The 6,000-nt window shown below is 33.8% G+C and overlaps 1 protein-coding gene across 1 annotated transcript in view; it reads right to left on the reverse strand.

Moving 5' to 3' along the window:
* Nucleotides 1-5,641, reverse strand: part of LOC149787837 (protein mono-ADP-ribosyltransferase PARP14-like) — a 178,281-nt gene extending 172,640 nt beyond the window's left edge. The window contains exon 1 of the mRNA XM_089974056.1: nt 5,449-5,641. The gene's annotated coding sequence lies outside the window, so the exon portion shown is untranslated. The remainder of the gene's footprint in view (nt 1-5,448) is intronic.
* Nucleotides 5,642-6,000: the final 359 nt, after the last annotated feature.

The raw sequence follows: 6,000 nt of genomic DNA on the forward strand, positions 1-6,000 counted from the left end.
AGTCTGATGCACTTCATACCATTTATATGCACTGATCTCATCTATTACAGAAATACAAGTGGAATTTGGTCTACAAGGTGGCAACAAGCTCTGCCAGTCTGATGCACTTCATACCATTTATATGCACTGATCTCAACTATTACAGAAATCCACTAAGTGGAATTTGGTATACAAGGTGGTAACAAACTCAGCCAGCCTGATGCACTTCATGCCATTTATATGCACTGATCTCATCTATTACAGAAATACAAGTGGAATTTGGTCTACAAATTGGTAACAAGCTCAGCCAGTCTGATGCACTTCATACCATTTCTATGCACTGATCTCTGATCTATTACAAAAATCCACTAAGTGGAATTTGGTCTATAAAGTTGTAACAAGCTCTGCCAGTCTGATGCACTTCATGCCATTTATATGCACTGATCTCATCTATTACAGAAATACAAGTGGAATTTGGTCTATAAAGTTGTAACAAGCTCTGCCAGTCTGATGCACTTCATGCCATTTATATGCACTGATCTCATCTATTACAGAAATACAAGTGGAATTTGGTCTACAAAGTTGTAACAAGTTCTGCCAGTCTGATGCACTTCATACCATTTATATGCACTGATCTCATCTATTACAGAAATACAAGTGGAATTTGGTCTACAAATTGGTAACAAGCTCAGCCAGTCTGATGCACTTCATACCATTTCTATGCACTGATCTCTGATCTATTACAAAAATCCACTAAGTGGAATTTGGTCTATAAAGTTGTAACAAGCTCTGCCAGTCTGATGCACTTCATGCCATTTATATGCACTGATCTCATCTATTACAGAAATACAAGTGGAATTTGGTCTACAAAGTTGTAACAAGCTCTGCCAGTCTGATGCACTTCATACCATTTATATGCACTGATCTCATCTATTACAGAAATACAAGTGGAATTTGGTCTACAAAGTTGTAACAAGCTCTGCCAGTCTGATGTGCTTCATGCCATTTATATGCACTGATCTCATCTATTACAGAAATACAAGTGGAATTTGGTATACAAGGTGGTAACAAGCTCAGCCAGTCTGATGCACTTCATACCATTTATATGCACTGATCTCATCTATTACAGAAATCCACTAAGTGGAATTTGGTATACAAAGTGGTAACAAGCTCTGCCAGTCTGATGCACTTCATACCATTAATATGCACTGATCTCATATATTATAGAAATCCAAGTGGAATTTGGTCTACAAAGTGGTAATAAGCTCAACCAGTCTGATGCACTTCATACCATTAATATGCACTGATCTCATATTTCTATTACAGAAATCCAAGTGGCATCTGGTCTACAAAGTGTTAACAAGCTCAGCCAATCAAAAAACTGATAACATCACAAATATGCATGGATCTAGCTCATACTCAAACTTGTCTAACATCTTGATAATACAAGACTATTTAACAATCTAGATAAAAACTGATCAGAAATATAAATCACCTTACTAATACATGACCAGATACTAAACAATATAGAATTCATATGAAATATTGATCATATACCCTATAATACCCTATAATAATACCTTAAGTTTAATCAAAAACAGATCAAACATATCATTTAATGAGTGGTAACAAGCTCAACCAATCAGATGCAAGATCAACTCATTAATATACATGGATTCCACTCACATTCAAAACTGTCCAAAATCTTTATGATATAAACTGATATTCCAAGTTCGATCAAAATCAGACAAATATGACTTCCAGGCTAGTAATAAGCTGAGCCAATCATATTAAAGATCACCTGACAGTAATATGTATAGATCTCACTCACTATCAAAACTCTCCATGATCATTATCATACAAGTATATATACTCCAAATCTGATCAAAACTGTTACTATCAAATAGTTCTTCTCATTGTAACATAGATCAGTCAATCAAATGTAAGATTACATCATTAACACATCTGGCTCTCACTAATTGATGAAATTATCTAAGATCCTAAAAATGTAAGCAATACATTCCAAGCCCAATCAAAACTGGATCAGAAATACAGCATATCCTGCATGGTAATAAGATCAGCCAATCAGCTGAAAGATCACCTCATTAAGACGCATGCATTTCTCATTTTCAAATCTCTCCAAGATCTGAATGTTGTAAGCATATATTTCAAGTTCGATTAAATTCAGATTAGAATTATGGCTTCCAGCATGGTAACAATGTTAGCAAATCAACAAGATCACTTCATCAGTATGCATGGATCACTTTTTATCAAAGAATATGGGGACATATGACTGGGCGAGACCGCTAGAATTTAGGTATGTAGGATTTGCGTGCCTTTTAACTTTTTTATATTCCACCTCCTTTATTTTATTCATAAGACATAATTAGCATGATAGGGCCTAATACAAAGGAGGCCAGCTGCTAATTCATTGCAACAATACATCAAATACTTCCACAAGTCAGTTATCAAAACATAGTCGGCACATAATTAGGTTCTCAGACAAATGCTTGTGGATATAGCTGTTAAGGTAGATTGCCACATTTTACATTTAAATAAACATTGCATTTGTGATGATTATGCTTAAGTGAAACTAAAAGATAGAATTAAAACACAAATTTCACTTAATAAAAGTTTTTTAATTGGCATTTAAATATTAATGTACTGCCTAGATTAGGCGTGACATTTTCATTGATTGAAATTTCCTTGAATATTTTTATGGTGGTCTAAAAATGTCGTTTGGAAAGAAAATATAACCAATTATATGACTTCTTATTAAAAGTTAATAATTTTAAAATGTTAATTAAAGTTTCCAAGTCATATATACCATTTTTAACCAGAAATAGGGTTCAATTTTTGGGTGGTATTTTCTTGTTTTAAAAAAATGGATCCACTCATGATCCCTCATTATACGCGGGTTCGCGAATTATCAGGGCACGAGTTATCAAGGGAATGGTGTACTGCCAACAAAAAGTACCATTCAAAAACAATCAACCAAACAATATATTGTGCCTCACATAAAAAGCAAGCAGTCCACTCATGCAATTCCTCTGCTCATTCATGTGTACAATACACAGTTAACCTGCTGAGGATATCCTATCATAATATACAATGTACAGTAATTTAAAATAAGGAAAGTTTGCCACTGAATACAAACATGTATTGCTTCTTTATTGGCTAGGATGTATATAGCATGGAAGAGTCTATGTGGTCATGAGATAAATACAAATCTATAACCTATGTATGTAAGCATAAAATGTAGGTCCTGTTACTTTTGGTTGTCAAGTTGCAGCACTAACACAGATACATACAAGCACTAATACAGATACATACAAGCACTAACACAGATACATACAAGCACTAACACAGATACATACAAGCACTAACACAGATACATACAAGCACTAACACAGATACATACAAGCACTAACACAGATACATACAAGCACTAACACAGATACATACAAGCACTAATACAGATACATACAAGCACTAACACAGATACATACAAGCACTAACACAGATACATACAAGCACTAACACAGATACATACAAGCACTAACACAGATACATACAAGCACTAACACAGATACATACAAGCACTAATACAGATACATACAAGCACTAACACAGATACATACAAGCACTAACACAGATACATACACTTATCAAGTTTCATGATTTAACGTAAACAGCAACATAAATAGTAACTTTTAAGTTCAAAATTTCAGCAAAGTCACTGAAGAATGAAATATAGGTCACATGGACCTCTTTTTTGCAATAAAGATACACAGTATATCCTCAATTTTATGTGGTCATGAGTTAAATGCCAAAAGTTAACCAAAGCCAGTAAAAGATAAAATATTGGTCACATGATAACTTCTTTTGTTTTACTGTGGTACTAGGAACAGATCATCATCAATTCTACAATGAAAAGTACCTTAGAAATTAACCTCTATCACAACAAATAATGCAAGCTGGCAATGCATAAAATATTTTCCACTGCTGAAATAAGAGGATAATGCTCATGAAGATGCATCCTCTTATCACGCATCATGATTCTAGATAGTACAGTGTGTGCACAACATGCACAATTCTGTGTCATCATGAGCTAAATGCAAAAACCTGATCTAAGCAAATAAAATGTGAAACACAGTAACCTTTTACTGTACAGGTGCAAATGAGTGTCTAGACTAACAATTCAAGCATAAAGAGTATAAAAATCAAATAAAGTCAATGAAGCATGTAAGACTTATCAGTGACCTTCTTTTGTGACAAGGGTATAATATTTATCAAGATGCACACCCAAATTAAGTTTCATCATTATATATATATATATATATATATATATATATATATATATATATATATATATATATATATAGTAAGATTTTAAATGTTGGTCAATGTAATCTATTTTTGTTCAAAGAGCATGAAGCTAATAATATAGTAATAGAGGTACATATAATTATACCATTTCATAATTTTAGCATTAACCAAGTTTAAGAAATGAACTTAAAATACAAATGTAGGCAAAACAGTTAATCATGAAATATTGATCACACCCAAATTATTGAAATATATATATATATTAACAAGCATCCTCTCACCAAGTTTTATGAACACTAATGATATGCAGTCTGCAAGAAGCCTGATCTAAGTGCCAAAACCTAACCATAAATATACAACTAATACATATGAATGTGCCAAGTCAGCCTGCTTAAGTACTCACCCAGAGAATGACTGGCGATATTAAATCCAATCCAAACTGTTGCCTGCCTTTATAAATGTCTCAATGACACCAGGTATTATTCATAGGAAACCCAGAAGTTGCAAATGATGCAATAATATAACACATATGGTATACTGATACCAACTGAACTACCCCATGGGGTGTAGCTTAATGTGTAAGGAACATATGCATTAAAAAGTAAAAAAAAAAAAAAAAAAAAAGTAACTGTGCTTGATGCATTATTGGAGTTTTAGTTTCTGTCATGCTTAAATAAAAATTGAGTCTCTTGGTAACATGTGAGATTATTTTAATTCGTATATAGATCTTATTTTGTAATTTGCATAATTTGCTTAAAAATTGGACACACATCAATGAAAATATATATCTATTGTAACAGAATAACTCTTACCTCTGCCATGAGCATAGTTATCTCTCTTATCTCAATGGCCTTCCTGGTTCAGTCAATTTAACATCGCTCTCTATGAGAGTGAGTGACACGCACGCTAAAGTAGGATAGAAATTACATTTATTTCACCGAATGTTGACATTAGGCAGTCTATGGAGGAAAACAAAATACAACTGGGACCGTGGCACCGTATAACAATATTTGCTTGTTTTTCGGTCACGCAAACAATTGGATTTCGACTTGAGCTCCCAGGACTGAAAGGATTATCCATCTCATATGCATACTCATCATACTAAACGGATAAATTGTGTATTCAAACTGCTTAAATTACCTTAAGAACTGTGGGGTTATTCACACCAATGTGATGACAGTCTGGATGTCCTTCTCTAATGAGTGCATCTAATGTTAATTCTGACAAGTTCTAACTTGATCACTTACTGATAAGAATAATTTACTTCCTTAGTAACCATAATCACTTAACACTGCAAAGCAACGCTCTTAGAATTTCTAAACTGGTTCCCTGATTTGTTGCGTTTGTACTCCGCAAAATACACGTATTCGCAAAGGTTGGCACGGGACACCTTTTTAAATCGGCTCCTGTCAAATTTCTTAATTAAGGTAATGGTGTGACTTTTTCAGCCATCGGTGTTTACTAATTAAAAATATGGATATATTTGTGAACTAGGTGTTTCGGGCTTGTGTTGTTGTTGAAACTGATATGAGGCATGTTAATTCACAGTATGAAGACAGTGAAATACCATTAGTCTAGGAAGAAGGGTAAGCCACCCATAGCTGTTTAACATGTGGGTTCATAGGTGCTCGACGCGAGCATGATGTTGACAAAAAACGCAATAATCAGAGGGGAAACAAATCACACTGAGTG

This window comes from Sinohyriopsis cumingii, chromosome 11 (genome assembly GCF_028554795.1).
Source record: "Sinohyriopsis cumingii isolate HCF-2022 chromosome 11, ASM2855479v2, whole genome shotgun sequence".
Taxonomy (NCBI): domain Eukaryota; kingdom Metazoa; phylum Mollusca; class Bivalvia; order Unionida; family Unionidae; genus Sinohyriopsis; species Sinohyriopsis cumingii.